The 18,625-nt window shown below is 42.2% G+C and overlaps 2 long non-coding RNA genes across 2 annotated transcripts; one reads left to right on the top strand and one right to left on the bottom strand.

The window, feature by feature from the left end:
* Positions 1–2,637: 2,637 nt before the first annotated feature.
* Positions 2,638–4,577, top strand: LOC113968162. The gene is made up of 3 exons (XR_003534403.1): positions 2,638–2,741; positions 4,164–4,317; positions 4,508–4,577. It is a non-coding gene; the product is annotated as an uncharacterized LOC113968162 (long non-coding RNA).
* LOC113968161 lies at positions 4,562–17,920 on the bottom strand. The gene is made up of 3 exons (XR_003534402.1): positions 17,878–17,920; positions 13,946–14,050; positions 4,562–4,654 (listed from the first exon to the last, which is right to left on the bottom strand). It is a non-coding gene; the product is annotated as an uncharacterized LOC113968161 (long non-coding RNA).
* Positions 17,921–18,625: the final 705 nt, after the last annotated feature.

Here is an 18,625-nt window from a genome sequence, read left to right as displayed (position 1 = left end):
TAAATAGGTAAGAAAGTTGAAGTTCTTCCTAAAGTCCCGGAGTAGGTCATTGGCAGAGTTGAGACTGGCTTTAGGGTGATCATGGAGAGGGGACAATATTTTGGCCACTGAATCACCCTTTCAGACACACCTATGTACACCTCATTATCTCTTTTGGGATTCCAAAGAACCCCTTATTTAACAACACGGAGCAATACTTGGTCTGCTTTAGCTTTTGATTGGTCCTAAATTGATCAGGCTGTTGGACTAGATCATCATTGGAAGTCTCCTCCAACTGAAAATACTCTATTGTGTTCTGTTCTATACATTTCTATTTTATTAATAAACAAGAAAGTTAATAATTATCCTGCTATTAAGTACAGACAAGCCAACATTTCCATAGAGGAGAGGAATATCACATCCAACAACACTAATTCAAATATTTTCCCCTGTTCCAGCAATGCTTCAGATTTTGTACTTCAGTTTAATAAACAAACTAGGGAAAATTTTACTTTATTGTTTCATTTGATCAAAGTAGCTTTCTGATATTTGCTAATTTGTCTCAAACATCTGCCATTAGAAGGCATGTGTCTTCCCTGTCAGATCCCTCTCTCTGGCTTTCATCAAAGGGTTTATATTGTTGAAAATTTTCTGGGACTTTGATAGTCTGACAGGCTGCCTTGTATTTGTCCAAATGTGTCTAGTAAGAGCTGTCAAGGCCATGGAGAGTTAAAATGAACAGCCTGGTAATTTAATGGGAAGCATTGAAGAATCTCTGCCTATTAAAGAACATGTTGTATTGGGTTTGCATGGCCATGTTTTGGTAGCAGGGGGGCTACAGGGGTGGCTTCTGTGAGAAGCTGCCAGAAGCTTCCCCCCATGTCTGATGGAGCCAATGCCAGCCAGCTCCAAGATGGACCTGCTGCTGGCCAAGGCTGAGCCCATTAGTGAGGGCAGTAGCAACTCTGGGATAATGTATTTAAGAAGGGGGGAAAACAGTTGCAGAACTGCAGCTGCAGAGAGTGAGAATATCTGTGAGGAACCTCTGTGAAGACATCAAGGTCAGTGAAGAAGCAGGGGCAGGAGGGGCAGGGGGTGCTCCAGGTGCTGGAGGAGAGATTCCCCCGCAGCCCTTGGTGCAGGCCATGGTGAGGCAGCTGTGCCCCTGCAGCTCATGTAGGTCGATGGGAAAGCAGAGATCCACCTGCAGCCCATGGAGGATCCCACAGTGGAGCAGGTGGATGCTTGAAAGTGGCTGTGACCCCATGGGAAGCCTGTGACTGACAGACTCCTGGCAGGACCTGTGGACCCATGGAGAGGGGATCCCGTACTGTATCAAGTTGGCTGCCAGGACATGTGACCCTGAGGGTGACACACGCTGGATCATCCTGTTCCTGAAGGACTGGGGAGGAACACACGCTTGAGCAGTTTGTGAAGAACTGCAGCCTGTGCGAAGGACTTATGTTGGAAAAGTTCATGTGGGACTGTCTCCCATGGGAGGGAACCCACACTGGAGCAGGGGAGGAGTGTGAGGAGTCCTCCTCCTGAAGAGGAATGAGCAGCTGAGACAACGTGTGATGAACTGACTGCAGCCCCCATTCCCTGTCCTCCTGTACTGCTGAGGGAGAGGAGGCAGAAAACACAGGAGCAAAGTTGAGCCCAGGAAGAAGTGAGGGGCATGGGGAAAGTGATTTAATATTTGATTTCTCATTACCCTATTCTGATTTGATTGGTAATAAATTAAACTAATTTCCCTGAGTTGAGTCTGTTTTGCCCATAATGCTAACTGATGAGTGATCTCTCCATGCCCTTATCTTGATGATCCTTTCATTATGTTTTCTCTTCTCTGTCCAGCTGAGGAGGGTAGTGACAGAGTGGCTTTGGTGGGCAGCTGGTGTCCAGCCAAGGCCAACCCGTCACACGAGTCAAGGTATTTCAGTACTCAGTCTGGTACAGGATTTGTAAGGACAGGCTTGACAAAGCAGAGGAGATAAAGGTTTAGAAATATGGTAAATCAAACCATTATGCAGTAAATTGTGAGGAGGTTGGCACTAACAGTTAGTCAGCTGCCAGGAATTCATGCACGGTGTCTGACAGGTAGTCAGATCTTTGTCAGAAATGTGTGGTTGGGCAGCACACGGTGCACCTGCATATATTTCTGTGAATAGAAGCATCTGCAAAGGGTGCAATAAAAATCCTCATTGCATACATGTTTAACCCTGCCCAGTCCCTGCTGTCAGTCAGTGCGATCACTCCACTGATGGTGTTATTAAAGGGCTATCTTGGTTAATCTCCACTTTATGTTTGCACATTTAGTTGAACAGTGCTGCAGAATCTGTCAACTCCCTGAATGCAGGCAACTGACAAGTGCCTGAGAGCAACACCTGTACATATGCAAATAGAAAAAGCAGAAGCATATATGTTCTCCATGTGGCTCTGGTTTGGAGCTTTAGGTCTATTAATCATGCTCAGAGCTTTGAAGGCTTTTCCAGCTAGTTCATTGCCTGACCCAGAGGAGTAATGGTTCAGTGCTCGGCACTGAAAAGACAGAGCTTGTGCATTTTATTCCTATCAATTCACAGCACAGTGAACTAATCTCTTAGGATTAGGTCCAAAGAGTTGATGACTATAAAACTGAATCAGAGACGTTCCTCTTTCCAGGATTTGGCTACTAGACTGCAATTCAGAGCCTGAGGACAGCTGTCTCGTCCCTTCACATTGCATCCTGTGGGGAGCAACTGTTATGTTGATTCATCTCTATGGTGAGTAAAACACGGGAGAAAAGGGCACATACTAACTAACTCTTGCCTCTCCTCCAGATGTGGATGCTTATCCAAGCTATATTCAGTCTCTGCTAAATACTGAGTTAAGAACTGGAGGGCTGGAGGGCCGGGTCCAGAGAGTGGTTCTGAATGGTGCTGCATTCAGTTGGTGACCGGTCACTAGTGGTGTCCCCCAGGGATCAATGTTGGGCCCAGTCCTGTTTAATATCTTTATTGATGATCTGGATGAGGGGATTGAGTCCACCATTAGATAATTTGCAGATGACACCAAGTTGAGGGATGTGTTGATCTGCTGGAAGGCGGGAGGGTTCTGCAGAGGGACCTGGACAAGCTGGAGAGATGGTCTGATTCCAGCGGGATGAGGTTCAACAAGGCCAAGTGCTGGGTCCTGCACTTTGCCCACAACAGCCCCCTGCAGCGCTACAGGCTGGGGACAGAGTGGCTGGAGAGCAGCCAGGCAGAAAGGGACCTGGGAGTTTGGACTGACAGGAAGCTGAACAGGAGCCAGCAGTGTGCCCAGGTGACCAAGAAGGGTAATGGCATCCTGGCCTGGATCAGGAACAGTGTGGCCAGCAGGACCAGGGAACTGATTCTTCCCCTGTGGCCTCACCCCTCAGCACTGGTGAGGTCACACCTGGAGTACTGTGTCCAGCTCTGGGTCCCTCAGTCCAGGAAGGATATTGAGGTGCTGGAGCAGGTCCAGAGAAGAGCAACAAGGCTGGTGAAGGAACTCAAGCACAAGTCCTATGAGGAGAGGCTGAAGGAGCTGGAATTGTTCAACCTGGAGAAGAGGAGGCTCAGGGGAGACCTCATCACTCTCTACTCTCTGAAAGGAGATTGTAGCCAGGTGGGGGTTGGTCTCTTCTCCCAGGCAACCAGCAATAGAACAAGAGAGCATGGTCTCAAGCTGTTCCAGGGGAGGTTTAGGTTGAATATTAGGAAGAAATTTTTTACAGAGAGAGTAATCAGACATTGGAATGGGTTGCCCAGGGAAGTGGTGGATTCACCATCCCTGGAGGTTTTTAAGATGAGACTGGATGTGGCACTTAGTGCCATGGTCTGGTAGCCACGGCGGTGTTGGATCAAGGGTTGGACTTGATGATCTTGGAGGTCTTTTCCAAGCAGGTTGATTTTATGATTCTATGACTCTAGTCTTCTTTCATCATATAAATACCTCTTCTGATTTTCTAATGGGAAGTTATGACTTACCAATGGAAAGTCTCATACAGTTTTGGTGACCTCCCTTTACATGCTGAGCACTGATGTGGGAGAGGTAGTCCCAGTGTCACAGCTGCATAGAGTGATTCAAAGTCACCTCCAAGAATATAGTTCACCTGTTTGGGGGTGTGGGGGGAGGAGGAAGGATTCCATTCCTTTGGCTGAAGCTGTTCTTTCTTGCAGGAAAAAATCCAAAGAAGTCGTGGGATCATTGTATTTGGAGACACTGTAACCTCAACTGGACAATGCCCTGAGCAACCTGAACTAACTCTGAAATTGACACTGCTTTGAGCAGAGGATGAGCTAAATGAAATCCCAATATCCCTTCCAGACTTGTGTAAGTCCATGATTCTAGAATTACATGTAAAATACTCTCGAGAAAGAAACATGTGAGAGTTTCCTTGCATCCTAAAGGTTAGGGCTCTCCCTGTGGAAGACTTCCGTGTCTCCTAAGAACTGTTCATATATTTTCCCCCATGTCCATAATTTACAGATTTACCTCTTTTCCTTCTTTTCTCAATTGCTAGGCAGCAGATCCACACATCTACCTGAGAGACAGGATAGTGTAGGTAAATCCGTGTGAAATCTGAAGTCAGACTTTCAGGGAAGGTGTCTTGTCAGATGTTTCAGGGCAGGTGGGCAAGGTGGTGTGTAGTCTGTGAATCTGGTGATTCCTGCACAGAATGAAGCACAGAAATGCAACAAAGTTATCTGAGTGGTGAAAGCCAAGAATGAAGCAGTCTTGAGTGGGAGAGGTTTAGATTTAAGCACCTAAGTTTTACCTACTCCCCTCTGTCTGTGCTTATAGTTTTCTCAGAGATAACCTCAAAACCAGCTTTCAAATATCACTAGTTATGCTACTAAACAATTTTCCTGAATTTCATCTGAACTTAGCAGACACATCTGATTTATTTCAACACTAACAGGATCATGACTGAAATAAAATCATACACAGATGAGTGTCTCAATTGCTACTGTTATTAATCCTGCTGTTTAGGTTCATGTTTAACAGGAGGCATATGCAAGGCTCATTTGATAACAAAACAGTGAAAAAGCTTCTAATCTGTCATTGTCACAGACATCTGTGAGGAGCCACCTGCAGCACTTTTCAGTGCAGACAGCAACTGAAGAGTGTGAAAAGCCACTGTGACAAGCAGAGAGACCAGGATACTGATTGTGCAATGTGTTCTCCTTGTCAAAGTGGAATGAACCTGTTTCAGAGAATCCAATTTCTTCACATCACATAGGCACATAGTGGGAACCACAAGACACCACAATGCATTGGAGGCGTGTGGCAGTGAATGATCTCTGTTGTGGAATAAATATCCCTCCTGCCCTTGACAGGTCAGTGCTGGGCAGCAAAGTGATGCTTTCCTGTCCTCTGTGGAGCATGGAGAGCTCACACTGAGCCCTTTTCAGCCAATGTTTGCCTCAGATGCTTTCCAGGATGGAGAAGCACAGATCTTACCCAGCTTTTAAAGTGGACTCAACCAGTGTATTCACGCTCCCAGATAATTCCTGGACAAAACACAAGCCAGGGACCATTTCCAGTAGGAAGTCAGCATGTTTTTCCAATAAGCCAGTCTGCTCCTGGGGAATAAGAGAGCTTCAGATGTGCACCTTTCCTCACAATTCTGCCTCAGCTCCAGAGAACTGTCTTGATCACATTTAATTTTTAACAGCAAATTAAGCCACAGAGTTCTACTGGCTTATTGGTAGAAATGAGTCCCAACTATTTCACTCTGCAGGGGAAGTCAGTGGACAATTTACTAGGGATACCTGTGGAGCAATGTCCCAAGTATATCTCACAATTTGAGGCTGGCAAAGATTTCAGCAAAGACATGGCTTCACTCCATGACAACTGAACCATTTCATGCTTAGCTGACTCCCCTCAGAGCCATTGCATTCATTTTCCCTATTTCTGGTGTGGGACAGGGGAACTGCAATCCTAGACCCCGGCCATTTACTGTAGTTACTTGTTATTGACACAAACCAGAACCACATCCTTTAGTGTAAGATATAGGAAATGGCAAGATATTTAGATGGAGCAATTTCCATCTCTGGATGCCTCATTGTAAACTCAAGGATTGCTGAAAAAAATTCTGATTTTCATTCCTAGTACTCTCGGAAAGCTGGGCAAGGTGAACATGGGGAAACATTCCTCCCTCCCCAGAAATTATAATTATGGAGCTGTTATAACAATCAAGGATACCTCTAGTTCAATCTCACACCCAATTTAATCATCCTTTTCTTTCCAAGTTGAACAGTTTCTTTTAAAGCTGAACAGCTTTCTAAGGGATGATGTTTCTTGAATATTAAAACAATAAATATTTAAAACATTCCCACACATGACCCTGTATTGCATGAAGAAAATGTCAACCTCATAACACCTCTAAACCAAATTTTTAATAGATGTCTGTTTTATTTTCTCTCTAATCCCCCAAGTCTATCTCAAAACCAAGCTTCCTCTCAAAACCAAACGAACATCTGGTACAGCTGAAAAGACTCTGTAACTTACATTATACAGTAAATTTCTCTTTCCAAGGAAATGAATACTGACATTGCTGTTTCAGCCTCAAAATTATCAGTCATAAAACTATGATATTTCTACTTTTCTCATCAGAGTGCTAAAGTTCTTTGGATTACAGTACCATCTCCTACAGCAGTCTCCAGAAAGCTGGATTTTCCAACCATCTACTGGATAAACTTCTTCCCCTCTCCAGTTCATTTTCTGTCCTTCTCTTCAGGCCAGTGAGCATCTATTTTGACATGTTTGTCACAGTTGCACTACAAAGAGGGTATGTAATAGTGCTGTAATATGATCAATACCTTATTGTCACCGTCATGGGCTTTAGGGAGGAACCATATTTAACTGCTATTGTAGCATTGAATCAATTGTTTATAAAGCCATAATCTTCATTTAGTATAGTAACTTTGAGACCAGATGACATTGATCATTCTGTGTAAACAATTTTTTGTTTTATCTGTATTTTATTTTTACTCAATTGCTTTGGTTAGTCAAATACTAGAAGCTCACCGGTCTATGTCGTTTCCTGAGGGATGTTTCTGCAAAGTAAAATACCAGTTTCACAGGGCAGTTTCACAAGCACAATACAGCAGAAAACACACAAAAATAGTCCATAAATAATCTTGTTAAAAACAAATAATGTTTTCAAGTTGAAGAAGATTGATTTTATTTGAAATAGGTATTAAAGCAAACAAGATAGCTCCAATATAATTTTGATGTATTAGAAGTGATGGTGAATATAATGTTCCCCTCTCTTTCTTCGGCTTTTAAGCTCAAGCAAACAGATTATGATTTATCTTCTGTCCTCTTAGTTTTGACATGGAGTCCATGTTCCTCCTTAGCTATCTTGGAGAAAAGGATTTATCTGCATTATAGAGTGAGTTTCAAATGGCTACGGCAATTGCAACAAATTTAGAAATAAAACCACAGTGCTGAAAAGCTTTTGGTTGTGCAGTGGGAAGGCTCTTGTAGCTGATGGAAGGGCAGATTTCAGTCTGGACTGGTAATTGTGTTGAGAACATGATCCCCAGCAGTCATCAGGGGAAAAAACAGTCAAACCATGTATACTCAGGAACACTTGCATCAGTCAAAAGCATTTCTGAATACATAGGGAAAGGACATTAAGGCCTTTAGATCATAAAGAAGGATCTTTACCTCACTCCAGTGTTGTGCAGAGCACTTTATTAAATAGCAGCCTTGCATAAAGAGAAGTCTTGTGCAGTGGCCATCAAAAAGCCACTATAGCGCCTGAGCAAAACCCATGGAATAAGGATTGTGTCCCTTAATGAATAATTTAATTTACCTACTGCCTTTTTTTTTCTTTTACTAAGGAACAAATGCTGCAACTGTCACTCGTGGAACTTCATCTGCAGCTTTCCTCTAGGAAAGGATGAAGCCCTTTTCATGATATCCAAGCTCAGGAATCCTCTGTGGAAATGCAGCCGGTTTTAAGGAAGAAAGCTAAGTAATGTTAACCAGAGAACTGCTTAAACAAAGCATTGTCAAAGCACAGGCTAGAGGAGGGAGGAATCTTTATGAACAAGAATACACTATTCATGCTGCATGGGTTGTTGCTAGCCTGGGGAACATCATGGATCTAATTCTGGTCTTATTTTCTTCAAAGTCAAAAGTATCTGTACTGAAGTCAAAGCAACAATCATGTAAGGCTTGGTATAAAAGATTAGAAGTGTTCCCACCTGGTGAAGTCTCGGCAAATGGATCCAGGCCACTTTACCGTGTTAAAAAGAGCTATTTTCTCCCTGATTTTTCTTTGACCTTCAATGCTATAAATCCAAAAATAACTAAACCAAAATCAAAGTCATTCCCTGGCACTTTGTAATAGTAACCGGCTGAAGAGCTTTAGCCACCTTTTACATCTTTCTTGGTTTGAATTTTCCCACATACATTAATAGATCTACATTTATAGGTATAAGCAGCACACTTAAAACACAGGACAATGTTTGCACTGAGGGCATAGAACATGCCTGTAGGCTGATATTTGTGTCTGTAAAGACAGGGAGCCTTCCCACCTCTTTTTGTTAATTCTAGAGGTTACAACTGTCTGATGAGGCACCAAATATGTGAATATGTACCTCACCTGCAAAAATTGTAAGATTTCTGTGGAAGTAAATATAATACTTCAAAGTTTTTTGTGGGCTTGTGAATGTGAAATACTTTAAACCTCCTCCAGATTTTCATTCCATGTGAAGATTTCAGAGATTCATTCTCCTCATACTCACACATAGACAATGTCTCTCTTTTTGCTCACAAATATTGATTCTGGCCTTCCTTTTTCAGTAAATGTATGTATAAGCATAGCCCAGGGGAAGGCAAAGTCATAAATGAATACATGCCTTTTAAGGTGATTTCAGAGAGAGATGAGTCTTAGGATACCCTATAAAGAGTTGGTTTGACAAGCAGCCTTTGGAGCCAGGCCCAGTCCATGTCCCCCACACCCAAATACTGACAAGTGATCCTGCTACTTTCTCTCTCTATGGCTGCCCAGGCTTGTCCCTGCAAAGGCATAGCCCTTTCCCTCGTTAGGGTTGATCTTCCCTTCTTAGTGATGTGGTCTTCTAGCCCAAATGAGTAACCCGTTGCCTCATTAGCTATTGGGGCTACATGTGTGGCTTCTCTGCTCTGCCTTTCAGAGGAGGAACAGCAGGACTGCTCTCCAACACTGTTCCCATATCAGGTATTTCAGAGCATCCTACCCAGCAGGGTTTCCTGTCCACATAACAGACTGTTGACACATGCCTTGAAGGGTTAGTGTTCCTGGAGACTGCACAATCCTACAGATAACCTTCTCCTTAATTATAACAGTCCTTAGCAATGGCTGTCAGCTTAACAAGAGACAGAGATGAGCCTGTGCCCTTTCTCCCTCCTTTCACATCAAGTCTGGAGCTGATCCATATCTCAATTTTAGAAACAGATGTGTCTGATCTGACCAAAGAAATTGCTGGGCCTCTTTCCTCTTTTCAAGAAATGATTGGTGACTCTTTCTTGTTAAGAAGTAAGACAAATATGGGCTACAAATACGATGGTTCTGATATTCTTCTGGAAAGACAAACATTCTACATGAAGATTACAGAATAGAATAGTAACCTGCAGGATGTGACCACCTCTACCATACAAACTAAACCCAAAAGAAGAAGGTCATCTAGACTAAATGGCATACGTAGGGGAATGCAAGAAACAATGGATAATTATGAATAAGATCAGCAACAGTGTTGTTCTCCCAGAAGAGTAGACTCTAGCAAAGCACAGAACAAGAAGTTAGATCATTTGTTTGATTTCATGCAGAAGATCTTGCAAGTGATGAGTTTCAATATCTGATCTTAAAGCTGTGATGATTGATTGCTCTGAAATTCTCTCCTAGCAAAACGAGGTTTTGTCACACAATTATCCAAGCCACAAAATTTTATTATTTCATTTTTCTTTTAACCCTGGAGGGCCTGCAATGGACTACCAACCACGAGCAGCTATGCACAAGTATGACTGACAATCACCAGAGTTACAGGACCAGTAACTCTGACCTTCAAAGAGGTCATGCTCTGATTTTCAGCCTTGCTGTGCAGCACTGAGTGGTAGTTACTGTGTAATGTTCCTCTATCAGCCTCTGCTCTTTCTTTCTTTACCACTACACAGGTCTGACAAACATTGCAGTAAACTCTCACTCTTACTGGGAACACAGGGGTTAAATTTCCTCTTCCTTGGGATAAGTTTGGCAGGCATATGCTGATTCTGTTTTCAGTTGTGCCATTTCTCTCCCAGTGCATGCACAGTCACAGCTGTGAACAAGTTGCAGGCTTAAATTTTTAATGCTGCAGGCTATTCCTAGCTACCTCCTCAACATTACCACCTCCACTGAAACCTATAATGTACCCATGGAGACATCCTGGGTTCCACTTAATTGGAACAATATTTACATTTTTCTCTCTGGTTTGTTTGTATCATTGAGTTTTTAAATAGAGTCTTGCTGTGGTATGGAAACAAATTTTCTTTGCCTATCCATTTTGGAAAAAATATTCAAACTGCATTATCCGCAGACTGTTGCAGGAGAAAGATGAAGAAAAGAGTTCTTAGATCAGAATGGAAGGCATTCAGTTAATAAGGAGGAAAAATAATGCTGTGTATTAATGGCTGGATGGAAAATGGTTGCTGGGATTTATTTAATGGAATGAGTTGAGCTCAGGGTATTGTTTTCTAGAGTATTGTATAAATACAGAGAAAGAAACAGCATCTGCTCTGAAGACCTCAATAGAAAAGAGACTCAAAAAATAAAGGCAGTGAAATCATCCTGATCTTACAGGTTTGAGGTAGAGAGAAGATAAGGTCACATAGAAACTCCTGAAAAATATGGGAACCGATAATGTCTTTTGTCAGTTTAAGTCCTGTGCTCTAAACTGATAAGCATCTATGAGTTTTTCAAAATTTCCATGCATCCATGTCTTACATCATTTGGAAGCAAGCTCAAATCTATGAGAGCTTTAGGCGAAGAAGACATCTTTAAGAAAAAGAAGCATCACAGTCCTCTCTGTAAGCATCTCTGCAAATCAAAATATTTATTTCCTTTATTTTTTTTTTTAATGTGCCTTGGTTACTGGTAAATTAATCAACTTCTTCAGGGTGATAGAGTGTGCTTCCTTCAGCTTGGAATAGGACCACTCCACAATGGGCACCAGAGAAATACAGTGTTGAATGGAAGAAGTAAAACACTTTATTCTTATGCTACATTATGAAAAGTCCTTAGGAGCTCCTATTGTAGAAGAATCCAGCTCTTGTTTTAGCCTTAGGTAGTGTCGTCTCCACAGTCTCATAATAATTAAGAAAAACCTAGTTTGATGACACTATTAAAAACATTTGTATCATATTGTCCACTTAAAATGAGTTAGAATTTCACTGTGAAATCCCCTGGCCTTTCTCCCTCAACCAGAGAACACGCTAATGAGACCTTGCCTTACTGTACTGTAATTTGAAAGTTAGAGTGACAAAGAAATGCAGTTTTCCCATATAAAATTGATTTTGGTTTCAAGACACCCGACATATCAATGTTAACAGTCTGAAGGAGAGTAGAAAAGCTAGCGTCCATTACCTCCTATTTTAGGAATAATAAAGTTATAAGTTATGAATCTAAATCCACTGAAGAATCAGTCAGGCCAGAATATAACCACTCCTAACATCCTTTTCATGGCCAGTTCTACCCTCTAGCAGGCATAGCATGGGTCAGTACCCCCAAACTGATGGATCTCAAATCAACACAGCAGCTACCTAATGCTATCCAATGAAGAGAGACATACAAAGTTTTTCCTGCTGCTAAATAGGAGAAGAAGCCTCCCCACATCCAGGGCTTGCCATCACACAAAGACACATGATGAGAAACTTATGAGGGAAAGGTCTGGCTCTAAATTATTGATAGTTGAACAGAAGTCCATATTAACATGGATAATGTTCTCTCAGTAAAAAGATGAATGAACCAGGGTGGATGTGGCAACAAATGTCCTGTCAGCTCCTGGAATATATATCTGATGGTTCAGAGGTGAGTTCTTGCCCAGGATATTGTGCAAATCCACTCTGTCTCTCTTGACTCACTGATGCTGAATCATCTCCATCCCTGGAATCTCTGTCCTGTGGCTCTTCGTACACCAGCGAGATATTGCTGAGGGTGGAAACACAGTCAACAGGTAAAGTAGTTTTCTCTGAACTGCAGTATCCAAGCACTACTGTCCATTATTCCTGGGAGGAATGGAAAGCACGCTGCTGGCTCTTGCCCTGTCCTAGGCAAAAATTCTTCTGTCATATGTTCTTTCTCTCTGTCACTGAATAATTCCCGGGGTCTCTCATGTCCAGATTTGCTAAGGGCTGTGTGGAATGAGTAAACAGGATGCATCAGTACCTTCACAGTAACCTGTGAGAAAGGATGCCCGGACAGTTAGTCATGAAGCAGAAGCTGAATTTTGTGCTTTGGAGCATTTATTAAAATTGTGGATGAGCTCTCTGCCCACTTTGCTGGACCCGATATTGCACTCAGCCTCAGGGAATTTAGATAGTCCTGATGAAACCAATAAGAGATTTTATTGAGTTTTGAATTTGAGAATGGTCATTAGCAACAGGGAAGTTGTGGAGAATATTGTCCCATTTCATGTTTTGTCTCTGTCTGCCATAACACTGGAGTAGTGAAACAAGGCTCTGATTCAGCTGTCATTGATTTCATTGAGATTTATCTTATAATTTGAAAATATTCTGTTTCTCAGTTAAATCTCCTCATTGAAAGATCACTGATAAAGATCAACTTACTGACTCTCTGTACTCAGAGACTATGTTAAAGAAGAACAAACAGAGAAAGTCAGGTTAATGAGAGGATCCCTCTGGTAAAATTAATTCCATTTTGGGACCTCAGTACTGAAGAGAGTCTGAAAAACATAGGAGAGTCTAGTGGAGAGAAGCCAGGTTGGTTAAGGGGACACAACACCTGATGTAGCAGGGTTATATCTTGCAGAAAAGGCTAAGGAGGGACCTAATGTCCCTTGTCTTCTGGATGGCTGTAAGCAGACAGAGACAGAACTTCTCAGAGGTGAACCAAAAAGATAACTGGGTAACTAGCACAGGTTTTAGGACAGGAACTATAAACACTGGAACAGGGGCACAGAGAGGTTGCAGCATCTCCAGCCTTGGAGTAACTTGAAACTCAGTGGACAAAGCCCTTGGAAACCTTTTGTAACAGTTGAAGTTGCCCTGGATTTGAGCAGGAGCAGGTAGACGACCTAAAGAATTCCTTTCCAATATTTTCTTTGGTGATTCTATATTCACTATGTATCTTCCCACTGTTTCTCTTCCAAGTTTCAATAGAACTGCCTGAGTTATTAGTTAATTCTGAGGAAGATACTCTATCATATGTTTAGAATTTGATGGGACTGTAAGGCACTGTCTGTCACAGTGGTTTTCACACATGTGCGTTTATGCAGCACATACAGGCACCAGCTCATATTGGCATCATGTTGAACCTGTTTGTGGTTTTGGTCTTTTAAAATGGTTTCAGCTGGAGCTGAACTCAGAGAAACAAACATACAAAGGCATTTTAAATAGAATTTGAGGAGAGTTTTGCTGAAGTACTTTGTGACTTCATCTCACTTTTCTCTGCATATATCATCCTGCAGTCCTGTTATCTCATCCATCGCCTAATTTCTTGTCAGACTTCTTTAAGGGATCTGCTAAGCCTTGATGTCTCCTTCCCCTTCAAGGGAGAACACAAAGCCTCTGCTAAGAGATTTGGGAGACAGCACATCTGCAGCAGAATGTCACCTCAACAGCTATTGTCTCATAAATAATAATGTCAGAAACATTATGGAAGCATTATGGAGGAAGAAAGCTGCAATGCCCATCTTGAAAAAAATAGATTAAGTGGTTTTCAGCAACATTTTGGGAAATATATCCTCACCCATGAATATGTGCTCTTTTGCCTCCATTCAAGTTGAATATATTGCAGTGAACTCTGCTTAATTGCAGTGCCAGGTCATTCCACCCTCCATGGAACCAATTGAACCTAATGATAGTAAATAGTAAGTGACCATCGCTTAATTAGGCCAAAATTTACATAAATTGCAGATAATGGGGAAAAATGTCAGTAGTTAATAAAAAGAAAAAAATTATTGTACCTAAAAAACCAAATGACATGCAACTTTGCCTTATTTGGGAATTTTGTAAAAGCTTTAAGCTCAGAGGAGCTTATCATGACCCAGGATAACAAGACGTTTGAGTAAACCTGGTCTGAGTTTCACATCACAACCAAGCAACAGCACTACTCACAACTGCACATGGTGAGGTGTGCTAGCAGGTGAAGCATAGAAATTAAAAGAACTTCACGTGGGAATTTCTGGGTTTATTTCAACACAGAACATATTGGAAAGGTGCAAACATGATCAAAACTAAGAGGAAAAAGGAAAACAATCACAGAATCCCAGAATGGGTAAGGTTGGAAGGGACCACAGTGGGTCATCTGGTCCAACCTCTCTGCTCAAGCAAGGTCATCCTAGAGCACATGGCACAGGATCGTGTCCAGAAAGTTCTCGAATATCTCCAGCAAGGGAGACTCCACAACCTCTGTGGGCAACCTGTTTCGGTGCAGAGTCATCTGCACAGGAAAAAAGTTCTTCCTCATGTTCAAGTGGAATTTCCTGTGCATCAGTTTCTGCCTGTTGCCTCTTGTCCCATTGCTGGGCACCACCGAGCAGAGCCTGGTCTATCCTCTGACACCTTCCCTTCAGAGACTTGAATACATTGATTAGGTCCCCTCTCAGTTGTCTTTTCTCAAGGCTGAACAAACTCAACTCCCTCAGCCTTTTGTCATGAGAGATGCTGCAGACTCTTAGTCATCTTTGTAGCTCTCTGCTGGACCTGCTCCAGGAGCTCCATATCTCTTTTGTACTGAGGAGCCCAGAACTAGACACAGTGAAATCCTCAATTTGGATTTTCTGGTTGAAGTTTAGCCCAGTTGGATTTCCCCTGTAGGTTTCAGCTGTCACATCAGGGAAGCTTACACCTACAAAAGCATTCACTTATTTTGCGCCAGTTACAGATAGACTGAGTATCCAGAGCTGCAGAAACAATTTAAACATGGAAGCAGTTTCTCTGGTCCTTTGAAAGAAAAATGTGGGTAACTGGAAGAGAGAGATTCTTCTTAAGTTACAAGCCATTTGCAACATGGCAGGAACAAGCACACAGTCAGTCAATCTGTCTTTGCAGGCAAAAGGTTCAACTACAGTGATACAGCACTGTGCGTCTCTCTGGACGTACTCAGAGGATGAGAGTGGAACCATGCTATTTGCAAAGCCAGAGAGTTGTGCAGGAAAACTGTCTCAATAATGACAAACAACTGTCACTTTATTTCTGTTGGGTTTTGTCTCTGAGCTCAAGAAACTTATCTGATCATTGGATTTGAGAAGACATGAATTATAACCCTAGCTGTATTGCAATCTCTCTGTGGTCTTAGTTGCTCAGTTCTTGATAACCCATTTTCCTCATCTGAGACCCCTGGTGGCCTAGTGGTTAGCGTGCAGGACTTTCACTGCTGCGACCACGGGTTCAAATCCCGGTCTCCTGGCCTGATGGAGGTCGTTAGCCCTGTGTGGCCATCCATCTATGAGAAGGACACTCGAAACAAACCTACGTCCTGAGGACCTCACTGCCATTGTCCAAGCTTGCTTGGCCCCGGCAGATGAACCTTAGGATTAAAGGGTGGGCTCAGTTCAGCGCAGGCTGTGTCTCACCTAAAAAATCCATTGCGCAGGCTGGAAAGGTAAAAGACCTTTCCCCAAATCTTTGTTCACGAAGATGGGCCATTTTCCTCATCTGCAGTATTTTCTCTACTGCAAGGTTTGGGGCATAAAGCGTATCCATATTTTGTAAATGCAAACGGTTACCAAACTTTTGACAAATGGCAAAAATGGCAACAGCCAGATTCTGATTTTTTTTTTCATGTCCTCACTATTCAGCAAAGAACTTCAATTTTGATCTCATTCATGCTGAAGAACTGTTTGCAGAATAAATCATCTCAAAACATCATCTCAAAAAAATAATATGTGCAGATAATTCATTGTTGAAAGTACCTTCAGTAAATGAGTGATCCTACTGCTTGAAATCCATGAAGTCTCACTGGGGGTAAGGTAGATTTCAGCTGAGTAAATGCTCCAGAGCCCAGCCTACAGCCAGCTCCACAGCTACTCTCAGACTGTCCCATTTTAAGCATAGTTTAGCATAAAAAAGTGTCATTAAAATTAACAACTGATCATATGATGAAGTCTTGTATAATGAAAGTCAAGGTGTCACAGACAATGTTGTACATATTATCAATCATGATGAAAGAACTTGGAGATTTAGTTTTCTAGATATAGTGGAGCAAGATAGAGTTTGATTTCTCTGAGCTATTGTACTGTGTCAAATTTCAGAATCTGGTACATGGACAAATACAGGTGTGCTTATTTCTATTCTCAGTGTATACACTCAGTGTAGCCACAACATATGACTATTTATGAGCCCTGTAGGCAAGGTCACCTTCATTAATAGAATCAGTTAGAATAGAGTTAACCTAATAAAGATCTTTTGTTATTAAACAACAACAAAAAAATATTTATTACTAAGAATTAACTAACCTTGCAGTCAGGCAGGCTATGTGTTTTAAGGAGAAGTTAATAGGATTCCAAGCAGCACTTCACATTGACAAAGCTACCAAACTTTCTTAAATATATGAAAAAAAAAAGGGAAAAGGGTGTATTGGATTGTCCACAAAGCCAACAATGATTGCAAACCAGTTAGTGGCAAAAGCAGCATATTGAAGACATTTAACTTTACATAGAGCCGTAATACATTACAATTTTCACTGAATGTTCAGCCCAGTTATCCTGCTGCCAGCAATCTTTAAAGCTATTTATATATTACCCATATTGCTTTATTATTTTTCCTTTAAGAAGAGCAGTTTAATGCTTGAGTGCTTTTCAATTTTGCCATTCAGACCACAGATTAAGTTTATAATGACTAGCTTAATTTTTACAGGCTGTAGCATGTATTTGGTCTGAAAGATACCCCTGGTGATATGAGGCTTTAGATGACTTTGGTGTTTCAATAAAAGTTAGATGCAGTCCAATGCCTTCTTACAGTCCTATTGTGGCTGATTATATGACTGCATGTTCTTTTTGGTCATTACAGTATGTAATTTACAGCCTATTTCTTTCTTGGTGTTTGAAAAGGCAGAGATCTCTGAACTACAGGGTTAGGAACAATTTTGCTTTCTATTTCTTCTTTAACAGACAGATAACAAGTGGATGAGGAGTCTGCATTGAACATCTTGCAGATATGTAGTACTATGGGAAAAAAACAACCAAACTGAAAAAAAAAGGCACAGATACACTTGAAAGCCTATTAATTGAGACTGCTATTCAGGGTCTGGAATTGACTGGATTTCAAATGGCCATGCCGAGACAGAGGACCCATGGAACAAACCTCTTCATCTCCCTTCTAGACCATCTGGACTCTAGTCTTGAATAGGATTTATTTTATGTAACTGGGAGATTTTAGCTCCACTGAAGTAGGTCCCCATTAGCTACATTGCTCATGGTTCTCCTCTGAATGTACTGAGAAGATGACAGAACCACAGAATCACAGAATGGTTTGCATTGGAGGGGACCTTAAACATCATCTAGTTGCAACTCCCCTGCCATGGGCAGGGACATCCTCCACTAGACCAGATTGCCCTATCCAACCTGGCCTTGAATACTTCCAGGGTTGGGGCATCCAGAGTTTCTCTGGGAAACTTGCTCCAGTGCCTCACCACCCTCACAGTAAAAATGTTTTTCCCAATATCTAATTGAAACTCACCCTCTTTTACTTTAAAGCCATTACCCCTTGTCCTATCACTCCATGCCTCTGTAAAAAGTCCCTCTCTGGGGCTCTTGTAGCCTCTTCAGGTACTGGAAGGTGCTATAAAGCCTTTCCAGAGCCTTCTCTTCTCTAGGCACAACAATCATGTTGTCTCCATGGCAACATCTTGTCTCCATGGCAGAGGCATTCCAGCCCTCTGATCATCTTTGAGGCCTCATATGGACTCTCTCCAAAAGGACGTCATCCTTCTTCTGCTGGGGGCCCCAGAGCTGGATGCAGTTCTCCATGTGGGGTCTCACCAGAGTGGACCAGAGGGGCAGAATCCCCTCCCTCGACCTGCTGCCCACACCGCTTTGGAGTAGTTCGGTTGTTTTCTGGACTGCCAGTGCACATTGCTGGGACATGTTGAGCTTCTCATAAACCAATGCCCTCAAGTTCTTCACCTCAGACCTTCTCTCAATCCATTCTCCTCCCAGTCTTTTGTATTGTCCTGACCCAGGTGCAGGACCTTGCACTTGGCCTTGCTGAACTTCATGAGGTTTGCACAGCCCCACCTCTCAAGCCTGTCCAGATCCCTCTGGATGCCATCCCTTCCCTCCAGTGAGTGGACTGCACCACACCCCAAATCTAAACAAAACAACAAAGAAACCAAAAATTATCTGAAGTAACGTAGTTGTTTGGGCTTGAGTATTCACCCTGTCTGTGAGGTAAGCCTGGTTTTAAGGTTATTCCCAGATCTGTGCAA

This window comes from Neopelma chrysocephalum, unplaced genomic scaffold (assembly GCF_003984885.1).
Source record: "Neopelma chrysocephalum unplaced genomic scaffold, ASM398488v2 Primary Assembly neopelma1_66, whole genome shotgun sequence".
Taxonomy (NCBI): domain Eukaryota; kingdom Metazoa; phylum Chordata; class Aves; order Passeriformes; family Pipridae; genus Neopelma; species Neopelma chrysocephalum.
This window is presented reverse-complemented; position numbering and strand designations above follow the sequence as displayed.